Consider the following 15534-nt stretch of genomic DNA (forward strand, 5'->3'; position numbering starts at 1 on the left):
AACTCCCCTAATGAAGGATCTTACCATCTAATATTCGTACTATTGGAAACCTAACTACTTTTCCTATTCGAAGTGCTTCTCAACTCCAAAATCTTAGACATCAAATTTATCTTTCCTTGGTTGCTCCTCTAAGACTGCAGGACATAGCCCAGCTCATTAAGGAGGCAATCTAGGCCCTCAGCATTTGCTGTACCCGACCAATTCCACCTTGTTTTCCAGCACTCTTTTTGTTCCTGCAGCCCAGTCTACTGGTTCCTAAGCATGCTGTGGGCATTGTCAGCTTCTCCTTATCTGCATTTTTTATCACCCATTTCCACATTCTTTCATCTCTGTTTATACATGTCCTACTGTTCCTCCAAAGCCCAGCTTTTCTGACAAGTCTTCTTTCACTGCTTGTATTAGTTTCTCATTTCTACTGTAGCAAATAACCAGAAATTTAGTAGCTTAAAACAACACGAATTTATTCGTTGATAATTCTGGAGGTCAGAGGTCAAAAATCAGTTTCACGGGGCTGAGGTCAGGATGTCAGCAGAGTGGATTTCTTCTGGAGGTTCTGAGGGGGAAATCTGTTAATTTGCCTTTTTCAGTTTCTAGCAGGCACCTCTATTCCTTGGCTTGTGGCCCATTCCTCCATCTTCAGAGCCCATCATTCCAATCTCTGCTTCTGTCCTTGTCAAATGGCCTTCTCTCCATACTAAACTCTCCCTCTGCCTCCCCTTGTAAGGATACTCGTGATGACCCAGATAATCCAGGATTATCTCCCTATTGCAAAATTCTTAATTTAATCTCATCTACAAACTCCCTTTTGCCATATAAGAATCCATAGATTTTGTGGATTAGAGTATCTTGGGGGACCATTATTCAGCACACCACGTTGCTCCATCTGTCTTATTTCCTTATCTCCAACCAGCGGTGGCTAGTTGTATAAATCACTGTCTCTCCAACACCCTCTACTTTGCATTCATGTCTTCTCTCCCACCTATCCAGACAGCCATTGGCTAGCAGGGAAAAATCAGGCAATACAGATCATCACCACTACAAATGCATGGGGTTCAAACTCAGCTAAACCCCCTCAACAACCCTTTCATTTATCCTTTGAAAGTACTGTCTCTCATTCCACTCAGCACCAGTTCCCTTACAATTCTTGTCAATCCACCCAAGCACTTGACTTTCCCTCTTAAACAGACAAACTTGCTTCCATTTTCATGAAGAAAATCAAGGTCATGAAGCAACAGATGTCTGAGCTTCTCCCACTCCTAAAAGGATGGCATTGCTTTCCCACCATGGCGACATCCATCCCATGAGTCTCAGAGGATGAGAAATCCCTGTACTGCTCCAGACCAATGCATCTGCCTCTGCCCTCCAGTCCTCTCTGTGTTGTTCTCCCCAGGACCTTGCCTTAGCAGACAGACTCTCTCTTTACCTCCAATGCATTCTTTTCATTCTTTCAACATTGATTTATTTAGTACCTACAATGTTGCATAAAATGCAACCCTGGGTTTCAACCTATGAGCATGGTCAAATTATTCATACCCTAAAACATAACAAAGCTTATAAACAAAAACTTCCTGTGACCTTTCATTCCTCTCTAGCTTTTACTCCCTCTCCTTTCCTTCCTCAAATCACATCTGTTCATCTTTCCCTCTAAAGCTGTTCGTTTCTCGGTTTTCTCATCATCCAAATTAGAAACATAAGACTTGTTCTAGACGCCATGCTCTCCTTCATATACATTTAGTTAATAACTAAGCACTTCTTGTTTTCCCTCCTTGAAATCTCCCAATCTATCCTCTGAAGTTAGTCCATTTAGATCCAATTATGACCCTTAATGATATTTTGCCTAAACGATAGCACTATAATCTTAAGTCATCAGCCTGCCTCCAGTCTTATTTCCTTTTAATCTGTCCTCCCTGCTGCACCTAGAATTAGATATTTAAAAACTCAAATTGGGAGTTCCCGTCATGGCTCAGTGGTTAATGAATCCAACTAGGAACCATGAGGTTCGGTCCCTGGCCTTGCTCAGTGGGTTAACGATCCGGTGTTGCCGTGAGCTGTGGTGTAGGTTGCAGACGTGGCTCGGATCCCGAGTTGCTGTGGCTCTGGTGTAGGCCGGTGGCTACAGCTCCGATTAGACCCCTAGCCTGGGAACCTCCATATGCCATGGGAGTGGCCCTAGAAATGGCAAAAAAAAAAAAAAAAAGGCCAAAAAAATAAAAATAAAATAAAAAACTCGAATCTAATTATGTCATTCCCCTGCTTAAATGCTTTTAATGGCTCCCACTGCCTAGAGCCCTAGTCCAGGTTCTTTATTAACATGGCTCATGGGCCCTCCGTGACCTGACGTATCCCCCATCAATCCCAATCACACACTGTAATAATTCCGCATGTTCCTTCAACATGGAAAGCTTTTGTTTATGCTATTACAGCCGCTTGGAAAGCCCTGCCCATGTTTGTTCACCTTTCAACCTCACATTCATTCTTCTGGATTCCTTCAAGCAGCATGTTCTCCAAGCCTTCTCTGAACACCATGGTGTGCAAAATATTCCAGCTTTATGTTCCCTGAGTACATTGTGCACACTTTATCATGTTATATGGATATTTATCTATTCATCTATCTGGTATCCTTTAAGCTCCTTACAGGCACAGACCATGTGAGCTCATATAGCAATAAACATGAGTATATGTTATTTAATGCAAAGCTTGTATCACTTTCCTTTGAGTATTTCCTTTTTTTTTTTTTTTTTTTTTTTTTTTTTTTTGCTTTTCAGGGCGCACCCGAGGCATATGGAGGTTCCCAGGCTAGGGGTCGAATTGGAGCTACAGCTGCCAACCTTCACCACAGCCATAGCAACAACAACACGGAATCTGAATCGCATTCTGCAACCTACACCACGGCTCAAGGCAACGCCAGATCCTTAACCCACTGAACGAGGCAAGGGATCGAACCTGCAGCATCATGGTTTTTAGTTGTATTCGGCCAGGAGAATTATTTTAAGTATTTACTTTTTATGTAACTGTTATATCTCCCTCCTGAGAACTGGAAGTCCATTAAGGGTAGAAGGTATATTTTATAACATTGTGTATCCTCATAGCAGATTATCTTCATAAAGTTACTTATTAATGTTTTTATTGTGAATATTATGAAAAATAACTCAAGTCTATACTCTAGTAATTGTGGGTCAGCACTATCATTCCTATGTAATAGAGCAGCTCATTTCAGGTAAAATCCAATAACAACAAATCACAACAAAATTTCTAAATTTGGAGTTCCCATTAACCATGAGGTTGCAGGTTCCATCCCTGGCCTCAATCAGTGGGTTAAGGATCCAGCGTTGCCGTGAGCTGTGGTATAGGTTGTAGACACAGCTCAGATCTGGTGGTGCTATGGCTGTGGTGTGTGGCAGCTATAGCTCCGATTAGACCCCCTAGCCTGGGAATCTCCTTATGCCTCGCATAGGTGCCGCCCTAGAAGAGACCAAAAAAAAAAAAGGTTTCTAAATTCTATACTCAGAGTTTATAAAAGACTGATTGAGAAAAGTGAAGCAGCAGTTAATGCAACACATACACACACATATTTTTTTTTGTTGTTGTTATATAAAAGTATCTGGTTAACAGGCAGAGACAACAACAAAATTGTGCTCCCTTAATAGATGGTTCCTCAGGAAGGAAGCACCATGTTTCATGCTGCATATGCAGTCAGTCCTGTTCCACCACATTCTTGCTGTGATCCCCTTAAGTCCCCCTTCCTCATCCCAGATAAATTCATCCTTTTTCAAATATCACTGCCAGCATGATCTAGTCCTCTTTTGCTATCTATCTTACAAATTCAAAGAAATTTGGGGGAGCAAAGGCAAATTTTTTTTTCCTGCAAATAATCGTTATTGTTTCCATTTGGTCCACTGTCTGGGAGACGGCTCTAGGATGGTTAAAACGCTGCTTAGTGGCTACAGAGAGAGAAGCCCTGACACTAGGGTGATGCTAGAGAGGCTCGCTCTGAAGGATCCTAGTTGTGCTTGCGGGTGAGCCTTTTGAAGAGATACTCATCCAGCTCGGCCTGGGGGCCTCCAACCCGGAGAGTTTAGTCAGGGCGTGGCCGTCTTCTTTTTTCATTCCTGGCTACCCTGTGGCTTGTAGAAGAAGTTCCTGGGCCAGGGATCAAACCCTTACCATGGCAGTGAGCCAAGCCACTGCAGTGACAATGCCAGGTCCTTTACCCACTGAGCCACAAGAGAACTCCATGTGATGGCCATCTTCTTGATGAGTTTCACCTTCTCATTTAGGAAGTGGCTCTCCAGGAAGTCACAGAGATGGGGGTCTGCATGGGCAGAACCCAGGGCATGCAGACCCAAAAGGCCTGGCTCAGGTTCTCCTCCATGCGCTTGGTGGCTTCCATAGCATCTTGGGTTTATTCCACTCATTCTGGGATCACATTTGCTAGTCTTGGAGGAGGGCTCAGCCGCTGTGCTGGTTTTGTACCTTGAAGAGACATTTGCACTTCCCCTTAGTCAGTTCACAGAAAAAGTCACCCACATCCACATCATCGCCATCAAAATGGAAGCCCAGAGAGGGGTAGGTTGATGGCAGCCTCCAACTTGGTGGAATAATTCTGATGAATCTGGAAGTTTATGGTTGATCAGCAACAAGGACCTAAGATCAAATGTGGTGTTTGCTGGTCTTGGAGGCTGAGGATGGCCGAGTGGTTGGTTTTATTTTTGTCTTTTTTTTTTTTTTTTTTTGCTATTTCTTTGGGCCACTCCTGCGGCATATGGAGGTTCCCAGGCTAGGGGTCGAATCGGAGCTGTAGCCACCGGCCTACACCAGAGCCACAGCAACGCGGGATCGGAGCCGCGTCTGCGACCTACACCACAGCTCACGGCAACGCTGGATCGTTAACCCACTGAGCAAGGGCAGGGACCGAACCCGCAACCTCATGGTTCCTAGTCGGACTCGTTAGCTGCTGCGCCATGACGGGAACTCCAGTTTTTTTTTTTTAGCAGAAATATTTTAAAAAATTTTTTATTATGATTGATTTACAATCTTCTGTCAATTTCTGCTGTACAGCAAAGTGACCTGGTTATACATATATATATACATTCTTTTTCTCATATTCTATCATGTTTCATCACATGATCACATGTTTCATCCATCAAGTGATTAGACATAGTTCCCTGTGCTATATAGCAGGACCTCACTGCTTATCCACTCCAAATGCAATAGTTTGCATCTGTTAACCCCAAAGTCCCTGTCCATCCATCCCACTCTTTCTCCATGCCCTTTGGCAACCACAGGTCTGCTCTTTGTGCTGAGTTTGTTTCTTTTCTATAGATAGGTTCATTTGGGCCTTATATTGGTTTCCATATGATATAAGTGATATCATATGGTGCTTGTTCTTCTCTTTCTGACTTACTTCACTTAGTATGAGAATCTTTAGTTCCATCCATGTTGCTGCAAATGGCATTATTTTGTTCTTTTTATGGCTGGGTAGTATTCCATTGTGTTATATATGTGTATATGTATTAGTGGTTGGTTCTGGAAAAGAGGTTGGAGGGTGGTAGAAACCTGGAAGAAGGGTACCCTTAGGTCTGCTCCACCCAAATACTGTTGAAGCAAAAGATTGATCCATGGGACTAGGAGAGCAATGAAGGCAAGCTCTTTATTTTTCCAATATAGTATAAACATTTTTATGCAAGTGTGATCTGGATCAATCCCTGCCTGGCACAGTGGGTTAAAAGATCCAGCATTACCATAGCTGTGGTGTAGGTTGCAACTGTGGCTCAGAGCTGATCCCTGGCCTGCAAACTCCATATGTTATGGGGTGACCAAAAAATAAAAATAAAAATAAATTTTTAAAAAAGGGCAGTATGTAGTTTGAGGGAATGACCTATAAGCTTGTTTTCCTCATTCCTTGTGGCTGCTCCCATGCTAACACCTAAGGTGTATTGGAGCACATCTTTGGGCCCCAATTGTTTCGCCTCTTAACCTCATTGTCCACTACCTCCCTGGAGCTTAGGCCACCTGATCCTCACAGTGCTCCAATTACCCAGTCAGTTGGACTTTTCTTCTTAGAGTGGCATCTCTGATTCTCCATTTGGATTTACAAAAATCATTAAAGATTATGAATAACTTAAGTATTATTAGGCATCTGCTTTTTGCAAAACACTATGGAAATTCAAAGATGAACCAGGTATGAATGAGTCCTCAAGCCGTGGTATGCATCAGAATGACCTATGAAGGTTTTTAATACACAGTTAACCAAGCATCAGCTGTAGAAATTCTGATTCCATTGGTCTGTGGCCTGAACATATTTTAAAAGTTAACACATCCGTTGATAACAAAGTCAGACAAAGACACAATAAGGAAAGAAAAGTAGAGACCAACATCAAAAATACTCAACAAAATTCTAACAAAACAAACTCAAATGGCTGAAAGACTTCAACATAAGACATGACACCATAACACTCCTACAAAAGAACATAGGCAAAACGTTCTCTGACATAAACCATACAAATTTTTTCTGAGGCAATAGAAATAAAAACAAAAACAAACACATAGGACGAAAACCATTAAAAAAAAAACCCAAAAAACAATCTACAGAATGGGAGGAAATTGTTGCAAATGATGCAGCTGACAAGGGCCTAATCTCCAAACAACCCCTACAACCCAACAACAAAAAAACAAACAACCTAATCAAAAAAAGTGGCCAGAAGATCTAAATACACATTTTCCAAAGGGGACATACAGATGGCCAACAGGCACATGAAAAATTGCTCAACCTCACTAATTATTAGAGGAATGCAAGTCAAAACTATAACGAGGTACCACCTCACACTGGTCAGAATGGCCGTCGTTAATAAGTCTACAAATAACAAATGCTGCAGAGGGTGTGGAGAAAAGAGAACTCTCTTACACTGTTGCATGGGAACTTAAATTGGTACAACTACTATGGAAAACAGTATTGAGGCTCCTCAGAAAACTAAATATAGAACTACCACATGATCCAGCAAACTCACTCCTGGGTATATATCCATACAAAACATTCCTTCAAAAAGATATATGTATCCCTATGTTCACAGTAGCACTATTCACAATAGCTAAGACCTGGAAGCAACCTAAATGTCCACTGACAGAGGAATGGATAAAGATGATGTGGTATACATATATATATATATATATATATATATATATATATATATATATATATACTATGCAGCCACAAAAAAGAAATAATACCATTTGCAGCCACATGGATGGAACTAAAGATTCTCACAATAAGTGAAGTCAGAAAGAGGAAGACAAATGATACCACTAACACGTGGAATCTAAAATGTGGCACAAATGAACCTATCTACAAAAAGAAACGGACTCATGGACATAGAAAACGGACTTGTGGTTACCAAGGGGGAGGGAGAAGGGCGTGGGATGGACTGAGAGTTTGGGGTTAGTAGATGCAAACTATTACATTTAGAATAGATAAGCCATGAGGTCATAATGTATAGCTCAGGGAACTATATCCAGTCTCTTGTAATACACCATGATGGAAGATATTATAAGAAAAGGAATGTGTGTGTGTCTATGACTGGGTTACTTTGCTGTACAGCAGAAATTGGCACAACACTGTATTTTAATAAAAATATTCTAGTAGAATAAATTCAGCCATATATATAAGTATCATATACCATGATCAAGTGGGATTTATTCCTGGAATGTGAGGATGGCTTAACATGCCAAAAGGGAAAAAAAAAAAAAAAGAAAAGAAAGAAACCCTCCTAGGTGTTCCCTTGTGGCACAGCAGGTTAAGGACCCAGCCTTGTCACTGCAGTGGTTCAGGAGACTGCTATGGTAAAGTTTTCATCCTTGGTTCAGGAACTTCCATATGCCATGGGCATGACCAAAAAACCCCTACTTGTGTGATCAGATCAATTGATGAAGAAAAAGCATTTGGTAAAATTGAACATTCTTGTATGATAAAACACTCAACAAACAAGGAGAAGAAGGAAATTGCCGTGGAGGAGTTCCTGTTTTGGCACAGCAGAAACAAATCTGACTAGGAACCATGAGGTTGCAGGTTCCATCCCTGGACTTGCTCAGTGGGATAAGGATCCAGCGTGAGCTGTGGTGTAGGTTGCAGACATGGCTTAGATCCCAAGTTGCCATCGGCTACAGTTCGGATTCGACCCCAAGCCTGGGAACCTCCATATGCCACAGTTGTGGCCCTAAAAAGCAAAAAAAAAAAAAAAAAAAAAAAAAAAAGGAAGAAAGAAAGAAAGAAAGAAAGGTAGGAAATTGCCTCAACATAATAAAATGTATGCATGAAAAATCCACAGTGAACATCATACTCAATGATAAAATTTGGTAGCTTTGATTAGGAACAAGGCAAAGATGTTCGCTTTTGCCGCTTCCATTCAACATAGCACTGGAAGTTCTACCCAGAGGAAGTAGGAAAGAAAAATAAATAAAAGACATCCAAATTGGAAAGGAAGAAGTAACATTATCTCTGTTTGCAGGTGGAGGGGAGGAAAACATTTCCCTCAACCCTCTTATCCCCAGTTGCATTTGAAAATTAAATTGACACATACAGGTTTATTTGTTTTATGTGACATGAGAGCATGAGAACTTTTGTAAGGAAATGGGAACCAAAAGAAATAATTAAACCTAAATTTTTTTTATGCCAGGTTTGATGAAGCATAGACAGTTTTGATGAAAATGTGATAACCACTACACTATGGAAACAGGACAGTTGTAAAGGAACACAATAGGTCAAAGAGTATGAGGGAGATGTAGTGAACTGAGGGAAACTCAGCAAGTCTTGTTTGTTCGGATTCTTCCTAGTGTGTGTCCTTTTTATCTTTGGATAAAGGATGCTTCTTTCCTCTGGGTAAAGGAAGGGTATCTCTTACATAGGAGTTTTATGACCTATTTTAGGGGAGAAGTGTTGCGGGCAAAGCCAAAATGACTTTCCTCTTTCTGCCATTTTCTCAAACTCCTTTAGCTTAAAATATCCAATATGTCAAGGTGACGTATTTTGGGGTAGCGGGTCTTGAATCTCATCAGGTGATGTGATCTTATATATAGAAAACCCTAAAGAGTTCACAAAAAGAACTGTTAGCACTAATAAATGAATTCAGTAAAGTAGAAGGTTACACATTTTTTTTTTTTTTGGGGTCTTTTTTAGGGCCGTGCCCTTGGCAAATGGAAAGTTCCCAGGCAAGGCGTTGAATCAGATCTGCAGCTGCCGGACTGCAGCCACAGCAAAGAGGGATCTGAGCCATGTCTCCAAACTATACCACAGCTCATGGCAATGCCAGATGGGAACTACAGAAGGATGCAAAATTAACCCACACAAATCAGTTGCATTTCTATATAATAACAGTAAACAACCTGAAAAGGAAGTTATGAAAATAATTCCATTTACAGTAACATCAAGAAAAACAAAATACTTAGGAATTCACCAGTGAAGAAAAGACTTGTACAATGAATACAGCAAAACACTGTTGAGAGAAATTGAAGATGTAAATAAGTGGAAATTCCAAATCCATGTTCATGGATTAATATTAAGAGGTAAATTCTACCCCAAATGACCTACAAATCCCTATAAAACAATCCCTATAAAAATCCCAATGATTTTATTTTCAAAAGTAGAAAAACCCATCTCAAAATTTATCTGAAATCGGGTGTTCCCATCGTGGCGCAGTGGAAACAAATCCCCATGAGGTTGTGGGTTCGATCCCTGGCCTCACTCAGTGGGTTAAGTATCTGGCGTAGCCATGAGCTGTGGTGTAGGCCAGCAGCTGTAGTTCTGATTTGACCCCTAGCCTGGGAACCTCCATATGCCACAGGTGCGGCCCTAAAAAGCAAAAAAGAAAAAAAAAATTTGAAATCATAGAGGATCCTGAATATCCCAATAATCTTGAAAAAGAACAGAGCCAGAGGTCTCATACTTCCTGATTTCAGAATTTACTACAAAACTATTGTAGTCAAAACAGTGTGGTACTGGCACGAAGGCAGACATATAGACCAATGAAACAGAATTGAGAACACAGAAATAAACCCGTGCATAGATGGTTAAATGATTTCTTTTTCTTTTTCTTTTGAGGGCCATACCAGCGGCATATGAAGGTTCCCTGGCTAGGGGTCCAATCAGAGTTACAGCTGCCAGCCTATGCCACAGCTGTAGCAATGCTAGGGGTCGAATGCCAGATCCGAGCTGTGTCTGCAACCTACACCACAGCTCACGGCAACACTGGATCCTTAACCCACTGAGCAAGGCCAGGGATTGAACCCACATCCTGATGGATCTACCTAGTCAGATTCATTAACCACTGAGCCACGATGGGAACTCCTGGTTAAATGATTTCTGACAAGAGTGCCAAGACCATTCAATGGAGAAAGAACAACTTCGCAATAAATGGTGTTGAGAAAACCAGATATCCATAAGCAAAAGAATGAAGTTGGACCTTACCTAATTAATACCATATATCAAAACTAACTCAAAAAGACCAAAATTGTCATATCTAAAACTTTGAAACTCTTAGATGAAAACATAAGGCAAAAGCTTCAGACATTGGACCTAGCAATGAATTCGTGGATAGGACACCAAAGGCACAAGCAAAAGAGAAAAAAAATAGCCAAATTGGATTGTATAAAAATTAAAACATTTTCTGCATCAAAAGACAAATCAACAAAGTAAAAAGGCAACCTAAAGAATGAGAGAAAAGATTTGCATATCATATACAAGGGGTTAATATCCAGTATATAATGAGAGATACTAAAACTCGACAACAGCAACAACAAAAACAACCTGATTCAAAAATGGGCAAAGAAATTAGATGTTTTTTTCATTTGGATATACAAATGTCCAATAAGCATGTGAAAATATGCTCAACATCACTAATCTTCAGGGAAATGCAAATCGAAACTACAATGAGGTACCACCTCACACCTGTTAGAATAGCTACTGTCAAAAAGACAGAAAATAACAAATGTTGGTGAGGATGTGGAGAAATTGAAACCTTTGTGCGGTGGGAATGTAAAATGGTATAACTCCTGTAGAAAACAATACGGTGATTTCTAAAAATAATTAACAACAGAATTATCATATGATTTATCAAATTCTACTTCTGGGTATACACCCAAAAGAATTGAAAAGAGGGTCTTGAAGAGATGTTTGTATACCCATGTTCGTAGCAGCATCACTCACAATTGCTAAAGCGTAGAAGCAACCCAAGGGTCCATTCATGGATGAATAGATAAGCAAAATGTGTGTGTGGGGGGTGTGTGTATGTATAATGAAATATTATTCAGCCTTAATAATAATGGAATATTATTCAGCCTTAGAAGGAAGAAAATTCTGACATATGCTGCAACATGAATGAAACTTGAAGGCGTTTTGCTAAGTGAAATAAATCGGTGACAAAAAGACAAATACTGAATGATTCCACTTATATGAGATACAATAGTCAAGGTCATTATGGATGCATATGGAAGTTTCCCAGCCCAGGACTGAATCCCTGCCAGAGCTGCAACCTATGCTATAGCTGCAGCAACACTGGATCCTTAAACCACTGTTCCATACTGGCAACGTCACAGAGACAAGCCAGGTCATTAACCCAATTGCTCCACAGCAGGAAATCACCAGAGTTTGCGTTTACAAGATGAAAAGAGTTATGGAGATGGGTGGCAGTGATAGTTGCACCTTATGAATGTATTTAATACCAGTGAACTGTATACTTAAAATTGTTAAAACAATAAATTTTATGTTTTATGTATTTTACTACGATAAAAAAAAATTGGAGAAAATGTTCATAGGTGATTTTCATGTCCTCCAAGGATCAAAACTGTTAGATTTAGATTTTGTTGTCTTATAAAGACACAGGGCTATGCAAAAATAATTGAAATATAAGCAGAAATTGGAGTCCCTGGTGGCTCAGTAGGTTAATGATCCATTGTTGTCACTGCTGTAGCTCAGGTTTGATCCTGGCCTGGGAACATCTGCATGCCATGGGCATGGGCAATAGTAATAATAATAATAATAATAATGCAGAAATTGATGTGTGCCTTAGGATACACCGACAAAATGTTAGAAGAGTTCAGAGGAGGAAAACATTACTTCCTATTTGAGGAATCAAGAAGTCCATAGAGGAAGTTCCTGTCATGGCGTAGCGGAAACGAATCTGACTAGGAACCACGAGGTTGCGGGTTTGATCCCTGGCCTCGCTCAGTGGATTAAGGATCTGGCATTGCCTTGAGTTGTGGTGTAGTTCTCAGACATGGCTCGGATCTGGCGTTGCTGTGGCTCTGGCGTGGGCCGGCAGCAACAGCCCCAATTAGACCCCTAGCCTGGAACCTCCATATGCCTCAGGTGTGGCCTTGAAAAGAAAAAAAAGACAAAAACAAAACAAAAACAAAAACAAAAAAAGAGCAAAGAAGTCCATGGGGGAGTAAAGTGGAATGGATCTAGAATTTAGACCTAAGAGACCTGGTTTCCCCTTTCATCTCCACCGCTTACTATGACACAGGAGACACTGAATAAGCCTCATAACAGCAAATCCCTTTTTTTTCATATGCAAAAAAAATGTGAGAAAGACTCACATCTACGTCACAGAATTATTGTGAAGATGTTAAACAATAAAGAGGGATAAAACATGTGGAAGCACATAGAGTGAGGGTAGATCTAGAGCAGGCAATCAATAAATGATAATTATATCTGAAGCTGCACTGGCATTGAACCAGGCCTTGAAGGATAGGTTGGTAGCATTTAAACATTCAGAGGTGAGGTGGAAGGTAATTCTGGGTAGGAGAAAGAAGAACTTTTATAGGCTGCACACTTTTGTTTTGTTTTTTTGTCTTTTTGCCTTTTCTAGGGCCACTCCCATGGCATATGGAGGTTCCCAGGCTAGGGGTCCAATTGGAGCTGTAGCCCACCGGCCTACACCAGAGCCACAGCAATGCAGGATCTGAGCCCCATCTGCGACCTGCACCACAGCTCACAGCAATGCCGGATCCTTAACCCACTGAGCAAGGCCAGGGATCGAACCCACAATCTCATGATTCCTAGTCAGATTCGTTAACCACTGAGCCACGACGGGAACTCCTAGCTGCACAGTTTTATAGCTATTTATATGCATGTACCATAGAAAACACTTTTGGAAGTTTTGAAACCAAACCAGATATGGATCTTGGATTGAAGAAACTAATAGTCGGGGTACCCATTGTGGTGCAGCGGAAACGAATCCAACTAGGAACCATGAGGTTGTGGGTTCAATCCCTGGCCTCACTCAGTGGGTTAAGGATCCAGAGTTGCCATGGACTTTGGTGTAGGTTGCAGAGGTGGCTCGGATCCTGCAGTGCTAACAGTTACTCAGCAATTCATCTGTTAAACTAATGCAGAAACTTTTAGTAATGTTGCTTGTATTCCTAATGTGCTACATGTATTTTAACATGTGTTTTTCTACCTTGAAATATTTTATAAGTAATTGATGTTCATAACATCTCAGAGAAAAAAATTATGTAAAATAAAAATCACTCCTCCCACTTTTTTTCTCAGTTCAATCTTCCTCAGAGGTAACTGTGATTAACACTATGATGTCTCCTTACAATTACGATTTTACAAATATATGTATAAATACATATACAATATGTTTGTGCACACACACGCACACACACACCCACACATATATATATTCCTTTTTGCCCCTCAAGTGAAATCATACTTTTCCTCCTGTTCTGGAAATTGTTTTTTATCTACTTTAAATAGAGTGCTAAAATCTTCCTATATATATATATATACATTTTGTCTTTTTTAGGGCCGCACCCAGGGCATATGGAAGTTCCAAGGCTAGGGGTCGAATTGGAGCTGCAGCTGCCAGCCTACGCCACAGCCACAGTAATGCAGGATGGGAGCTGAGCCTGCAACCTACACTGCAGCTTTCGGCAACTCTGGATCCTTAACCCACTGAGGGAGGCCAGGAATTGAACCCACATTCTCATGGATACTAGTCAGGTTCATTACTGCTGAGCCACAACAGGACCTCCTATCTTCTATGTTAATAAATAACTCTTTATAATCAATTCTAGACAAAAAGTAGTTGACTTTATTCACATTAATATTACATTAAAATTATTAATAAAATCACAAAATTTATAAATAAACAATCTTATTATGAAGTATGACTAGCGTTCAGCATTTTTCCATGTGCTTATTTCCATTTATATATTTTTGGGTGAATTAACTTTTTTTTTCCTTTTTCGGCTACCCTGCAGCATATGGAGTTTCCAGGCCAGGGATCAGATTAGAGCTGCAGTTGTGACCTATGCTGTAGCTGTGGCAACACCAGATCCATTAACCCACTATGCCATGATTGTGATTGAACCTGCGTCCTGGCACTGCAGAGACACTGCTGATCCCGTTGCATCAGAGCAGGAACTCTTAACTTTTTGTACTTTTACTCATATTGAGAAATTATCTTTAAGAGTTCTCTTGTGGTACAGTGGATTAAGTATGCAGTTTTGTCACTGCAGTGGCTTGGGTCACTTTGACACTATCATATTTTTTCCCATGCACAAATTTTTAAAGTTAATGTAATTAAATTTATTAATTTTTCAAGTTTTTTGAGTTCTCGCTCTCCAGGATTAAAAATTATTTTTTATTTTTAATATAACTTTGATTCCAACCTTTAATTGCAACATTGAAAGGATAATATTCGTGAAGTTCCTGCTGTGTTACAGTGGGTTAATGATCTGGCTTGTCTCCAGGGAGGCACTGGTTTGAACCACATGCTGCAGGTGCAGCCAAAAAAAAAAAAAGGATTTGGAAGAGAATACTTAATTACTTAAAATGCGAAATTTATTCTAGCACCATTGGCAACTATGCTGATTGAAGAAATGACAGAGGTAAAATTTTTTTTTTTTCTTTTTAGGGCCGCAATCACAGCTTATGGAGGTTCCCAGGCTAGGGGTGTAATCAGAGCTACAGATGCTGACCTACACCACAGCTCACAGCAACGCCAGATCCTTAACCCACTGAGGGAGGCCAGGTACCAAACCCACAACCTCATGGTTCCTAGTTGAATTTGTTTCCGCTGCGCCACAATGGGAACTTCTGACAGATGTAAAATTTTAAATAATGTATTTTTTCAAGAGCAGTTTCAAAGATCTGGGCATTCTCTATTCTCTTCTACAACAATTTATTTTGTAAATTATTAGTGTAAGTATAGATTATGTTATTGGCATTACACTAATGTTTTAGTTGTCAGCAACTGAGTACTAATACACTTCCTTATTTTCAACAAGCCTGAGGGTATGTTTTAACTCTATTTCTTGAAGAAATTTAAATTATGTTCATATACTAACCTTTGCCTGCTAGGAAAACAATAATGCAATATGTGTTTACTCTTTGCTGATACCAACTTTTCTAACCATTGCCACAGATGCAATATGTATGTTGATTACCTCTGTTTCATCTCTTCTGCCTTGTATTTCCATTTCTGGAACACGAAAGCACTGTTAGATTAACAATATATCTGGAAAAACTTTTAATGT

The sequence above is a fragment of the Sus scrofa genome, chromosome 5, assembly GCF_000003025.6.
Source record: "Sus scrofa isolate TJ Tabasco breed Duroc chromosome 5, Sscrofa11.1, whole genome shotgun sequence".
NCBI lineage: Eukaryota > Metazoa > Chordata > Mammalia > Artiodactyla > Suidae > Sus > Sus scrofa.